This window comes from Thamnophis sirtalis, unplaced genomic scaffold (assembly GCF_051295495.1).
Source record: "Thamnophis sirtalis isolate CommonGarterSnake01/CBP01778 unplaced genomic scaffold, rThaSir2_p1.2 scaffold_6, whole genome shotgun sequence".
NCBI classification, from domain to species: domain Eukaryota; kingdom Metazoa; phylum Chordata; class Lepidosauria; order Squamata; family Natricidae; genus Thamnophis; species Thamnophis sirtalis.
In genome coordinates this window covers 79,677,816-79,692,207 of record NW_028261386.1, presented here as the reverse complement: position 1 = coordinate 79,692,207, position 14,392 = coordinate 79,677,816, and the positions used below count along the sequence as shown (strand labels likewise).

Genomic DNA, 14,392 nt, shown 5'->3' with positions numbered 1-14,392 from the left:
CCCATTGGCGGCCATCTCCAGCTTTACGCCAACCAGTGGGAGGAGACCACAACGGACACCTGAATTCTGAACACGGTCCGTCACGGCTTGACCCTGGAATTCCTTTCCTTCCCTCCAAGGACCTTTGTCCATTGGCCCACTCCCAGGTCGGCCCACAAGTTCCAGCTCATGAGGGCGGAGATAGATCACTTGTTAGAGATAGCGGCTATAGGGAAAGTTCCCGAGGGCCAGGACGGCAGGGGTTTCTACTCCATCCTGTTTCTGGTTCCCAAATTCTCGGGGGGGGGGGGGTAAGGGCAATACTGGACCTCAAGAAGCTCAACAAGCATCTGGCATACAAGCGCTTCAAGATGCAGTCCCTTCAGACCATCCTAGGCTGCGTCAGGCAGGACGACCTCTTGACCTCGATAGATCTGAAGGAGGCGTATCTGCATGTTCCGATCCACCCAGTGCATCGCAGGTTCCTGAGGTTCCAGTTTGCCAACCAGCACTTCCAGTACAGGGCCCTCCCCTTCGGGCTATCATCGGCCCCTCGGACCTTCACCAAGCAGCTAGCCACAATTGTTGCACATCTACTATCTATCCCGGTAAGACTGGAATGCTACCTGGATGGCATCCTCATACACTTGTCGTCCAGGGGGCAGGCCCAGAGAGACCTGGACACCACCATCCGAGTCCTCCAACTACACGGGTTCTCGGTCAACCTTGCCAAGAGCCGTCTGACCCCCACCTGCAGAATTCAACACCTCAGCATGGTAATCGACTCCAGTTATTGCAAGGTCTTCCTCACGCAAGAGAGAATAGACAGCATCAGGTCTCTGGTGAGGTCCATCCGGTCAGTGGGGTCAGCATCGGTAGTTTCCCTCTCCCAGCTGCTGGGGAAACTTGTGTTGTGCATCTCAGTGGTTCCGTGGGCACGACTGCATACGCGAGAGCTCCAATGGTTTCTGCTGCCGCTCCAGGGGCACAAGGCCAGCAACTCCAAGAGGAGAGTGCGTCTACCTCCGAAGGTTCTAGGATCCCTCAGGTGGTGGCAAACGGACGCTCTTCTGAAGGGCTGCTGCTTCAAGGAACCGGAGCGCCTGGTCATAACGACGGACACCAGACTCTTCGGCTGGGATGCTCACCTCCAGACTCAGGTGGTCCAGGGCCAGTGGTCGCAGGTGGAGCTCGCCCACAGCATCAACTGGCTGGAGCTCCGGGCCGCCAGGCTAGCCATGCGCCATTTCTGCAGTCAGATCGAGGGCCACAACGTGCTGATCCTAACAGACAACATCGCCACAAAGGTGCATATCAACCATCAGGGCAGCCTCTGGCCCTGATGTCAGAAGTGGAGGCGCTAGGCCGCTGGGCAGAAAGGTTCCTGACCTCCCTCCGGGCAGACCATATTTCGGGGGAGGACAACGTGATGGCAGACTGGTTGAGCAGGACCACCATCCAGAGCTCAGAATGGCGTCTTCATCCAGCCTTATTCCTCCAGCTGGCGCGGAGGTTCGGCCGCCCGCAGGTTGACTTGTTTGCGACTTGAGCCAGCTTCCCCGGTACTTCACCAGGTTCCGTTGCCTCGGGGTGGAAGGGACGGACGGTCTTCAGTCACCATGGCCACCAGGGCTCTTGTACGCGTTTCTGCCTCTTCCTCTGATTCCCCTGGTGATCAGGAAGATCCTGTCAGAGAGGGCGGAAGTACTGTTTGTAGCACCCCACTGGCCCAGGAGGTCCTGGTTCGCCGATCTGGTCAGTTTGTCTGTCAATCAACCTTGGCACATACCTCAGGGTCAGATCTCCCTCAGCCAGGGGGCCGTTCGTCATCCGGAGCCCCAATGGCTGCAGCTGGCCATCTGGCACTTGAGGGGTACATCCTGAGACTCAGCAGGTTCTCCGACAAAGTCATCCGTACCATCCAGGCCTCCAGGCAGCACTCCACTATCAGAATCTATGAAGCTACTTGGGCTTCCTTCTCTCGCTGGTGTGACACTCGTCAGATTGTGGCCTCTTCTGCCACCATTCCGCAGATCTTGGACTTCCTGCAGGAGAGTTTGGACAAAGGCCTCGCCCCTAACACCCTCAGGCATCAGACTGTGGCTCTGACCACCATCCTGTCCACAGACTCTCAATTGCCACTTACCAGACACCCGCAGGTCCGTAGCTTCCTCAAGGGAGCTACTAATCTCTGTCCTCCTGTCATCCACAGGTACTCAACCTGGGATTTGTTGATCGTGTTACAAGCTCTGTCCGCACCCCCCTTTGAATCGCTTCGGACTGTTGGTCTCTGACATCTGACCCTCAGAATGGCCTTTCTGATTGCCATCACCTTGGCTCGCAGGATATCCGAGTTGGCCGCCCTCTCGGTCAGGGGTGATCTTTGCATTGTGCATGCGGACAGAGTTGTCCTCAGATAGGACCCGGCCTTTGTGCCAAAAGTAAACAGTGTTTTCCATAGGAAATTGTTCTCCCAGACTTATGCCCGGGGCCCAGGGATCCAAGAGAGCGACAGTGGCATAAACTTGATGTTCATCGAGCAGTCCATATTTACACCAAATGGACAGCTCCCTTCCGCAAATCGGAGGGGTTCTTTGTATTCTTCCAACCAGTCTCTATGGGCAGGAAAGTCACCTCTTCCACCATAGGATGCTGGATATGAGCTTGCATCAAGATAGCCTATGAACAGCAGGTCAGGCTGGTTCCTTCTCGCATCACAGTGCACTATCCGAGGAGCACCGCAACTTCGGCTGCGTGGGCCACGCAGGTTTCCATTGAGGAGATATGTTGAGCCGCTACGTGGTCCAGTCCTTCTCCATTCATCAAGAACTACAGACTTGATGTCTTTGCCTCCGCTGAGCCTTCCTTTGGGAGAAGAGTTCTGCAGCAAGTCATTGCAACTCCCGTGGGCTTGGACAATTCTTCTTCCCTCCCCGGGACGGCATAGCTTTGGCATGTCCCATGCTTGGACACTCCAAGCAGCGCCTAGGAGAATGACCTTTGGCTTACCTGAATGGTCATTCTCTAGGCGCTGCGGGAGTGTCCAAACCCGCCCATTTGAGTGCCCGCGGGGTTCTGTACACCAGTGTGGGACATTCTTCATCTCCATCTACGACCTTTTTGGACTCTCTTTCGTTTTTTGAAACTGAGCCTCTCAGGAGAGCAGGAGGCGGAGCTACAAAATATTAAACTCAGTCCTTGGGCAGCAAGTTGATGTTAACCCGTGCTTGGACACTCCCGCAGCGCCTAGAGAACAACCATTCAGGTAAGACAACGATCAATCTAGTTTGGCTAATAAAATGTCTGCAAGAAAACAACCAAGCTCAGAGAGCATTAAGAACCTCTCAATTGTGAATGTGTTTCAGTAAGAAACCCACAATAGTCATGACTGCAATATTTATTGAGCTAGAATGCTTTGTTGCCTGAACAATAGCAGTTTGGTAATTTCAGAAAGATACAAATTTTAATTTCATCTTCAGAGGTGGATTCACTATGGGAATTCCAAAGCCACATAAACATGTGGAGCAGTGGTGGGGTTCAAAATTTTTACTATCAGTTCTGTGGGTATGGCTTGGTGGGCGTGATTTGGTGGGCATGGAAGGGGAAGGATACCGTAAAATCTCCATTAATTCCCCACTCCAGGGGACGGTTACTGCAAAATCGCCATTTCTTCCTGATCAGCTGGGACTCAGGAGGCAGAGAATAGATGGGTGTGTGGCCAGTCAAAGGTGGTATTTACCGGTTCTCTGAACTAGTCAAAATTTCCGCTACCGGTTCTCCAAAACTGGTTAGAACCTGCTGAATACTACCTCTGATGTGAAGCTGCTTCTTCGATCTCTCAACATTCCATAAGTTAATTGTTTTTGTTTTTTAACTGTTGCGCTCAGATATTTTTAAACGAGGAAGCCCTCGTAGCAATTACAGCATCCATCGTGCATTCTCAAACCTGATCCAAAACGTTTGCAGACCCTTGATTTATGTGATGAGAGCAATGTTATGAAAATCAGTGTATTTAGTATGAAATCGCCAGAAATGGTCAGTGAACTATTTTCACTTGAGGTTCTAAACAGTGCTGCAGTGGTTTTTTTTAACTTGTCATCTGCTGGGGAAATGTTGAGAATGGATGTGGAATGGATGCAAAAATGTTGAAAATAATATTTTCATGACATCTGTGTTGATTATCTGCATAAACCCATTACGTCTCCAGCCTTACTGACTTCATTTTTTTGATTTATGTTTAAACACTCTTCCGTAGGCCTTTAAACAGATACATATAACAGGGCCATTTATTTCATCCTTAGCTCTCTTTGCTCAGAGATTTCCCCTGCTTTGCTATGTTTCAACACTTCTAACTGAAAATCCTGTACTATCTTGCTGTGATGGTGATCTTGCTATTTTACTATTGTTCCTCTGATAAGTCCAAGCAACAAGACTTCTCTTTTTGCATTTCCACTTGTATAGCCAGTGGGCTTCAAATATTTTAACAAGGGGTTCTTTGCCTGATTGCTGGGATGTGTGGCCATGGTGGGTGTAGCCTAGTCAGCCGCCTGCACCATGGTGTGTTTTGGGGCATTTTTGCCCTTCCTGGGAGCCTCTGGGAGGGCAAAAACGGGCCCACTTCTGGCCTTCCCAAACTTCCAGTAGGCCCGTTTTTCTCCCTCCCCGAGCCTCCGCTCATGCCATCCACTTACCTGCATCCAAAATGGGCTGCGTGGAGACTCTGGGAAGGGGAGCGGAGGGATGGACGGGGCCAGCCAGGAGTGGGATTTGGGGGTTTTCCAAACTGCACAGAATCTTAGCTAGAGGTTCTCGCAAACCCCCAGCAACCCACCCGACTGTGTATACTAAATTGTAATGCTCAAGCATGATTCCATCATGTTTTATACAAGGGCATAGGATGAAAAGACTGTTCAGAGAATCAAAGTACAGCTTTTCTAAGTCAATGGCCTATATGTGCATAGGATTAATCTTGCAGTTTTAATCCATTTTAATATTTTCAAAGTTGCACCTTGTTATGCCCTTACTAAATAATTATTCTTAAATTGTTCTGTAGGAAGAGAAATCTTGCAATCATGACCTGTCTTGTGGTTTGTATGGGCAACGTCAAATAAATGCATTCACAATTTATCACATTTGCATATGTAATTCATAGTGAGTGTTCAATGCATTTCAACAAGTTTACTTTAAATTTTCCATTCTTTGAATGAGCATTTTAGCACTTTGCCAATTTGAAAAGGAATCTAGGAAATTTTTTTCCTACACTTCAGTTTGTTATGTAAAATGTATCGTACTGTAACTTCTGATATTTCAGCTATAGTGCTTTAGTGCAGAGAAATTACTAACTCTGATTGACAAGTCTCAACCATGATTGCATTAGTCTGATAAGCAGATTTTTATTCACTCATTGAGCCTTAACATGCTGAATCAATACTTACTGACTTTCTTCTCAAGTAAGCATATATTTGAATGATTTAGACTGTAGTTTTGAAACTGCCTGGAATTAAGGTCAGTACCATATTTTTGGAGTATACGACATACCTTTTTCACCCCAAAAAGAGAGTGAAAATCTGGGTGCATCTTATACACTGAATACAGCATTTTTTGCCTACCGAAACCCTGCCCGCTTTGCCAAAATGGACATGCAGAGGGTTTGGGAGGCTTGCAAAGTTCTCCTGGGGGCTGTGAAGGACAAAAATGAGAAAAAACGGGACATCACCCCCCCCCCAGGAGCTCTCTATAAGCCTCCCAAACCCTGTGTGTCCTTCCCCCCACAAATGGCCCATTTTTGCAAAAAACGGGGCACATTTTGCTCGTTCCCCCCCCCCAGCTCCCAGTAGCACTCTATAAGCCTCCCAAAGCTCTGCATGCCTTTTTTTTTTTTTTTTTTGAAAAATGAGATGTGCAGAGGGTTTGGGAGTTCTGCAGAGTGCAAAAACTTTTTTTTATTTACCTCTTCAAAATCATGGTGAGCCTCATACTCCGGTGCATCTTATAGTCCGAAAAATACGGTAATTCACACTTCAAAGCAGTTATGTCCAACTCACAGCCCTGGACAGCTAATAATACAGCCTCACAAGTTAATAAAAATATATTTAAAATGAAGTTTGTTATTTATATATACATTAACTATATTATATAGTTTTATATGCGACCCAAGACAATTCCTCTTCACTCAGTGCAACCCAGGCAAGTCCAACACTTGGACAATCATGCTTTAAAGTAACGTATATAGGCTTCTATTATTGAAGAATTGCAACTAGAATTAAAGTTGGACTACTGTAATGTATGTATCTTACATGACTTCACAGTCACATTCCCCACAAATTTCTTATTTGAAGCCAATGAAATGCATAATTAATTTATTTTGTTCAGTGTTGAGATTATTTTATTTTCACATGAATTCTATGGGTAAAATCAAAAAAGTGAATGCCTTACACAGGTAGCCCTTGACTTACAACAGTTCGTTTAGTGACCAAAGTTACAATGGCACTGAACAAAGTGACCTGACTGTTTTTCATATTTATAACCGTTGCAGCATTCCAGTGGTGGGTTGCAGGCAATACGCCCCGGTAAGGGCGTATACCGGTGCCTGCCTGGAGCACCATTTACCGTTTCGTTCTGGTGCTCTGGAGGGCCCACCTGCCTGCCCGAGCACTTTACCTGTATTTGAGCTCTTCAGCACTTATGCGCACGTGCCCGGAGCGCTCACAGCGCCTGCGCAATGCTCCGCCAAGCAGCTGGAACGTCGCAGAGGTGTCGCAAGAGGTAAGAACACATGTGTGTGCTGCGTGTGCGTGCGCTGCACGTGTTCATGTGGTGGACACCGGGCCCCGTTGCACCATATCGGTTGCACCGGGATCCAGAACCAACCACTGCAGCATTCCCATGGCCACGTGATCAAAATTTAGACGCTTGGCAACTGATTCATACTTATGACGGTTGCAGTGTCCCAGGATCATGTGATCATCTTTTGCGACCTTCTGACAAGCAAAGTCAATGGAGAAGGCAGATTCATATAACAACCGTGTTACTAATTTAACAGCTGCAGTGATTTCCTTAACCACTGTGGAACGAAAGGTTATTATAATCATCATCAAAGTTCATGGTTTTCTAGGAAGATGCTGAAAGAATGTTGAATGTGAATTCAAAGGTACTCTAAATTGTTCTTTCAATGTTAGTGTCTCTGTATTTTGGGAATTGATTTTTTTTTAAAGTCAAACCATATGTCCTGTGTCGACTAGTAATTATTCCTTTTGTCAACAGGAAATATGATGAAGGAGGTTGTGGCAACTTTACCGTATGCTGGGCTCGGCAGACTTAAATGAGAAGTACTTCAGTGTTCTAATGGGCACCACATCGCATCTTGATTATGAAGTATTAGAAGGAAGGAACCTGGCCTTGCATATTGAGGAGGCAATGTGTGCCAAAACACACATTCTGATTCTTTAAAAAAAATAGAGAACATATCTACTAGTATTACCTGTCTGGAGCAGGCTTAATTTTATAAATTGAAAGCAATAAACTCCGTGAGTTTTTTTTTAAAAGAATACTCTTTTTTCCTATGTTTTTGAGGATTATTTGTTCAAATGAAAGTTTTTGCATCCAGTAGAGAGAAAGGCTCTTCTGCAGGATCAGAAGATAACACTGGACTGTAAATTATAACTAAACCCATATCTTCTAATGTTATTAATCAAAGGACAGGTTGCAAGAAAAATATTTAGTGGTTTTGCTTTTGGATTAGACATTTTGAAATGTGTCGCTAAGAAGTTCCATTTGATGTAACACCATATGTGCAGTCACTGTATAGATCCTGCATTAAGGATATGCCCTTGGTTCTAGCCATTTCCATCAGCAAGTGGTCAGTGTCAAATTACATGCTCTGCAATCTTTGAGTATATATGTCCATAAGCACTTAATCTGTTACACAGAAAGTCTTGAAGAAGGATTGAGATAGATTCTTGATCCCAAAGCCTTCAGAATTTTAGAAGAATATGAAATTAAATTGCAAAGCCAGTACTTGTCCTCAATCAACTTTTTGACTTTTTGTTAACATTGAAAAAAGTGAGGTTCAAATAGAAGTGATTGATGATGAAATGAAATGTCATAATGAATTCATTTTAAAAGGCACCCAGTGGACACCTTAAAAAATGACCTCAGTAAGCTCAAAGCTTTATCTACATTCCAGGTTCAAACATGTAGACCTGGTTTACTGATCAGCTTTAGAGAGGAAAAAAAGCAATGTGGTTATGCGCCACATGCAGGAAGCTTCTGTCTCTCTTAAGTTTCTTTTCTTCGAGAAGTAATTGGACAGTTATTCAAAATGTTGTCGCTTATGATCGTGGAAACTTCAGCAAAACCATTCCCCTTATGCTGTACTTGCATGGTGACAAGAGCTTTGGACTTGTGTAACAATAAAAAAAAAATAGATGCAGAGTCCTATTTTTGTCATCAGTTTATTCATCTGGTAAGACTATAAATCGTACAGTTTGACCTCCTCACTGTACCATGATAATACCTTAACCCTAACCTTGTCTGATCTGATGCTCTTTCTATTTGTTGAGATGGCAACCACAAAATCCGCAACTCGACTATTCGTGATGCTAGCAGCGGATTGTAATTCTAGCCGATTTTGAGGGCAGCAGTTTGGGAAGCGTTGCATAAAACCTACTGATTTAGGTACCTTGCCATTACAGTAATAATAAGCAACAGCATAGCAATGAACACAGTGAAAATCAACATTCTATTGCATTTTTTATTTAAAAAACGTAGAAATTAGTACACAGCTATATGGTCAATATCAAAGCTGACCTTTTGAACAGCGAGTTGTATTTGCACGTACCCATGTTCCAGCTACCACCACCATCCATAATGCTGTTCCTCTGATAATTCTATTGCTCTGGTTCCTATCAAGAGCCTATTTATGGCTCTTGATTTGTGTGCATCTTTCAAACACAACACAAGATCATCCTTGATCCTACAAATTGTCTCTATGTGCTGTAATAGGACAAAGGCTTTATTAGAATCAATTACCATTTTTTAAAAAAATAGCCACACTTGAATTGATTTTGATAGTGGTATTTTATTATATTGAGGTCTATGTATTTTCCCCTAATGGGTGAATTAAGCTGTTTCGATCTATTAAAGAAAAAAATAATGGCTCAGCAGAACTCAACAGACTCCTATGAGACATTATTGAAGAAATGTTTGGAGCAATGAATATTCTTAGGAGAAAGTGAATATATGAATAATGTTTTTAGCTGAGAAAATCATTACAAATGTGTGCCTGTCTTTATACACCGGGGTGTTATTTTCTAGTATATGATTTCTAATTGTGTTCATGTTATTTAACACAAGGCATTTCTTAAGTGTAATTTGAATTTGCCAAGTTATGCTTGTGCAGTCATGCAGTTATAATATTGTCCATCTGATGAATAATTCTTTGTGGCTAAATAGAACATTAAGAAAAGAAAATTAAATAAGTTTACATTTTTCAGTCTGAAGTGTCTGATGATATTTGAATATTAAGCCATTCCCAATAACTGTTTTCAATTACTTTTCCCACTTTTCATTGAATAGTTGCCTATTTATAGAATAATCCAAACGTGGCATAAAAATTGTCTCACTCACAAAGAGACTATAGATTCCCTGTAATATGGTATAAAATTGTATAATATAGCTGGAAGCCCAGATTTCCTCATGGTAAATTCTATATCTGTTATAATGAACTATTATCTTTCATGGTTAAAATAGTGGAATCCTAACCTGTGTGATGTACAGCAGTGTTTATTAAACTATTTGCTGATTACTGACATCTTTAGTAAAAATATAATCAGGAATGGACACATTTTCCTCAAACAGAACCTATTCACTGACTAAATCTCCAATTACATGAGAGTTCAAAAAATTAGAAATAAAAACGTTTTATAAGTTTGATTAGCCAACAGCCCTGCAATTTGCCTTCTGTGATTGAGATAAAATTGAACATCAACATTGAATACAGGTAGTCTTTGACTTACAACAGTTCATTTAGTGACTGTTTAAAGTCACAATGGCACTGAAAAGGTGATTTAGGACTGTTTTTCACACTTATGACCATTGCAGCACCCCCAGGGTCATGTGATCAAAATTCAGAGACTTGGCAACCAACTCATATTTATAACAGTTGCCGTGTCCTAGGGTCATGTGATCACTTTTTGCAAGCTTCTGAAAAGCAAAGTCAACGGAGGAGCTAGTTTCACTTAACTGTGTTACTCACAACTACTATGATTCACTTAATAACGGTGGCAAAAAGGTCATAAAATTGGGTAAAATTCACTTAACTGTCTCACTTAGCAGCAGAAATTTTAGGCTCAATTGCAGTCATAAGGACTACCTATAAAATTCTGTATACTATTCACCCATTTAAAAGACTAGGGAAGCCAAAAATTGTAGAAATATGCTATTAGGATTACAATATAGGTTAAAATCAAGTTCTGGCTTAAGGCTGAATCTTGGAAGAGAAACAATCCTCCTTTATCCAGTCTCTAGATCAAGGATCAAACTCACGTCGTCACATCATCATCACATTACGTTATTGGGACTTTTTCACCCTTCGCTATACCAGGTGTGGGCATGGCCAGTGCGTGGTGCATCCGGCCCACGAGCCAGGAGTTTGACAGCCCTGCTCTAGATTCTCCAGTGTCTGAAACTCCAGTCTTAACTGAAAGCCTGACTGGAGTAAGAAGAAGTCTCAGATTCAAAAGTTCCAAGTTCTCTCAGCTCTTTGTCATACTTTAAACCCATGAAACACATAGATCAGCTCAATTATAATGTACTTCCTATTATAAGAAATATAAGGGATTTCCTTCCATTTAGAACAGTTCTTTCTTCCTATTTTTGTTCTGCTGGTCCTTTGATAGCAGAGCATCTGGACAAGTGTTGGACTACACTGTCACCAGAGAATTCCAACCAGCCGATGGCATTGATCCATCAAAAACCTTGAATGATGCCTAATGAATGGAATCTTCAATGGCATTATTGTTCTACTGTGTGATTCATAGACTTGATGTTTGTTTGTTGATTTATTTCTATGCTGCCTGAACTATTTGTGTCACTTCTTGCCATGCCTGTCCTCTAAGTCCTGCTGTCCGGCTGGAGCTGCAAAAGAGCTCTTTCATAGGTTGAAGAGCAGTATTTTGACAAGGGTATGAGTTGAAACGTTTTGTTCTCTGTGATTCAAAAGTCTTCACTTCCTCAGCATTTGGACAAGCCCACCTTTGTGAATAACGTATGAATATTTACAAGGTTTACCCTCCTTTCTTCTCTTTCTGAAGTTTCAAAGACTAGCATTCAAATGCCATGGCTCTCTAGGGATTTCAGACAGTTGGATGCAAGGCTTCATACATAATATCAGTTGAATTAGATTCCATACTTACACAATTAGAACAATATTACGTTCACATTCAAATAAAATGATTGATGGATGAAAGGTTCTTTGATTGGCAGTTGTTTTTTTAAAGGAATCTGGCATTATTTCAACTTGATTTGAATGAAGACAGCCACTTAATTTGAATATCAAAAATTTTATATCCACAGACACAGTGAGGCTTCAAATTACAGCTAGTATTTTCAGAAGCAAAGAAAGCATTCCCAAGATTTAAATGTACTTTTGTACAATTTAGTGCGTACAGTAAATTGCATTAGAAATCCTAAAAGGTCCTTTCTAGTCTATTTAACACCCTTTTTTGTCACTGGGAAAAAAAAGTTTCATTTAATTGTCCTAGTTAGCACCTATTGATTTGATAAATTGGACTAAATGATCAAAACCATCCTATTTATAGGCTTGTGATTCCTCACGTTAGCATTAGAGGGTGCTCTCTTCTAACCTTAGTTAGACTTGCCTATTTCATACCTCAGTTATGTGTTATGTGCACGTGAAGTATATTATTCTAGACTATTCTGATAGAAGAAATAAAAAGACACAACCCCAATAGATTCCCATAGATTATTTATTTCTCCTGCTTTTCTAATATTTTAAAATTTAGGAGGTTTTTTTTTTCATTTTTCATTTTTTTAATTACAATTCATTTGGCAGCTTCATTTTCAATTTGCTTGTTAAACAAAATAAAATGATGAGAACTTTCTTTTAATTAACACTTGGCCAATCTTTCAAAACAAAATAATAGTTATAATAAAAAACAAATTGAATCTTCACAGAGAATTCTAAAAGGATTGCTTCTACTTCGGAAGAGTTTTGAATCAAGCCTAGCCAACATAAAATGGGTATTTAAATTCATTAACTAAGAATTGAATAGATTTTCTAGGTATTCCCTATTGACCCAAGAATGGCAAATAATTCTAACTCCTTTAGAAGATCATAATGTTTTTGAACATCCAAATCCTCTGCATCGGGTGGGTTCTGTATTCTTTTACTGCTGGTTCGCTCAGGAATGCTCTTTGGGCACGCACATTTGATATGTGCTATGTACGCATGCACAGTAGTGGGAAAATTGCTTCTGCACATGAGCAGAAGCAAAAAACAAGATAGCAGCGCCTATGCGCCACCGATAGAACAGGTTTGGAGGCATGGGCATCCAAATTACTACCTACTCGGCCGAACCAGTCCGAACCAGTAGAAACCCACCTCTGCTCTGAATGCAAAGGTAGTTTGAAACAGGAGTTCCAAGGCTCTTTTCAATCTAGTGAGCATATTTTGAATTTTGTAGATTAGTTGAGACTCTTCTATTGTATTGCCGGGGGCTATTCATGCCATGAGGGATATAATCTGCATCATAATGCTATTTATCATCCTTTGAGCTTATTTTCTTGCACAGAATTCCACCTCTTCTTATTTCTGAGAAGGTGGGTACAGAGTTTCAGCCATCCATTGTTTTTATTTCCTACACCAATAGCAGTGATTGAACAAGGATATCTTTCTGCACATAGACTACCTTAGATCTCATTGTGCCCATGGCTGTAGTCATATGACCCACAAAGAAAGGCAAGGTGATCCAAAACTATACATAGAGGATATGGCAGAAGCCGGAAAAATAATAAACATGATCAAAAAAAGAAATGGCAGCTCCTTCCCCATCAGTCAAATTATTATTATTTTTCTCCTGCCTGATCCACATAGAGGAGTTCATAAATTCCATAACATCACAGCACCTTCCATTGTCTTCTTAGCTGTGTTAATTAATTCAACAGCTGACATTTTCTACTTCCTGCTCACTCATACAGCTTCTATTCCTTTGTCTCTCAGGTGCTTCAATATATGCACAAATCCTTCAGATCATCTCTTGTCATTGCTATCATGAGTAAGCATTGAGATACTGTTCCCCCCACCCCCCAAATAAGACATTTATCTGTGAGTTTAAAACTATACAATTGATACTGCAAGTCTACTTCCAGAAGTAAAAGGATATATAGCATCCAGGAAATATCAAATGTAGGGATGGATCTGCCCATTATTGCAAGACAGATTTTAGTATACTAGAGATTTAGGAAAACAATGTTCCGATCTTGTCTCAATCCAAGGCACTGCAACAGCCTGTAGCACAGTTGAAGTTTCTGTGTTCTAATGGGAGATTGCCAGAAAAATTGGAAGAAACCAGGACCAATTTTTGATCTTCATGACTTGGTGTGAACTGTTTATTGCTGGTACACCAGCAGGGTTTCATACATATAGCTTCAAGGTGACTAAGTTTATTAAATGAGTAGCAAATGTGTATTTCATTCCCATGACAAAATTTCTCTGGAAATGCGGGAGAGGGGACTGACGCTGAAGGGGGAAATGATGTAGAGGGAAGAAGGAAGGAGAGGATGGCCTTGAGGGACAGGAAGAAGCGTCTACCAAGACAATAGTCAATCAAAAGAAGATTGAATCCAGGGTAGGAAAGTAACCTGAATAAACATCTCAGAATAGACCAAGGGTCTCTAAACTCTTAAACCCATCAAACCCTCCATGAAGTTTCAGATTGTTTAACAACTCCCAAACATATATTATGCTACATGAAAATAATTTATTAAATGCTACTTTAACTAATGATAGTGAGTTTTGTGGGATGGTTGGCATTGAACTGGAAATGGGGAGACCATGAATTCTAGTACTGCCTTAGGTATGAAGCAGCTGGGTGACTTTGGGCCAGTCTCTCAGCCCTATGAAGCAGATAAGGGGAAACCACTTCTGAAATCTTGCCAAGAGAACTGTGGGGACTTGTCCAGGTAGTCGTCAGGAGTCAACATACATGCAAAGTCATGCATGCACAAATACACAGGTTAACTAATATAATAATTCCCTTTTTACAACCCTATAATCCCTTAATTTGGGGTAAACTGGTGAGCATTTATTAGCTGAATGCCCTTCCGGGCGCCATGCAGAGTTTGCAGCATATATTTTTTATTTGAGTCCTAGGAGAGAAACATCTGCTGCTAC

The 14,392-nt window shown here is 42.2% G+C and overlaps 2 protein-coding genes across 4 annotated transcripts in view; both read left to right on the top strand.

The window, feature by feature from the left end:
* TIAM2 (TIAM Rac1 associated GEF 2) overlaps positions 1-14,392 on the top strand; it is a 227,818-nt gene that overhangs the window by 43,908 nt on the left and 169,518 nt on the right. The gene's annotated exons all lie outside the window — the stretch shown is intronic.
* The window catches only part of SCAF8 (SR-related CTD associated factor 8), a 192,827-nt gene that overhangs the window by 91,388 nt on the left and 87,047 nt on the right, over positions 1-14,392 (top strand). Inside the window, exon 21 of one of the 3 annotated variants that reach the window (XM_087718257.1) lies at positions 7,243-9,473. The exons of the other annotated variants lie outside the window; for them this stretch is intronic. The gene's annotated coding sequence lies outside the window, so the exon portion shown is untranslated. Of the gene's footprint in view, positions 1-7,242; positions 9,474-14,392 lie in introns of those variants that run through there. 3 annotated transcript variants of the gene reach the window in all.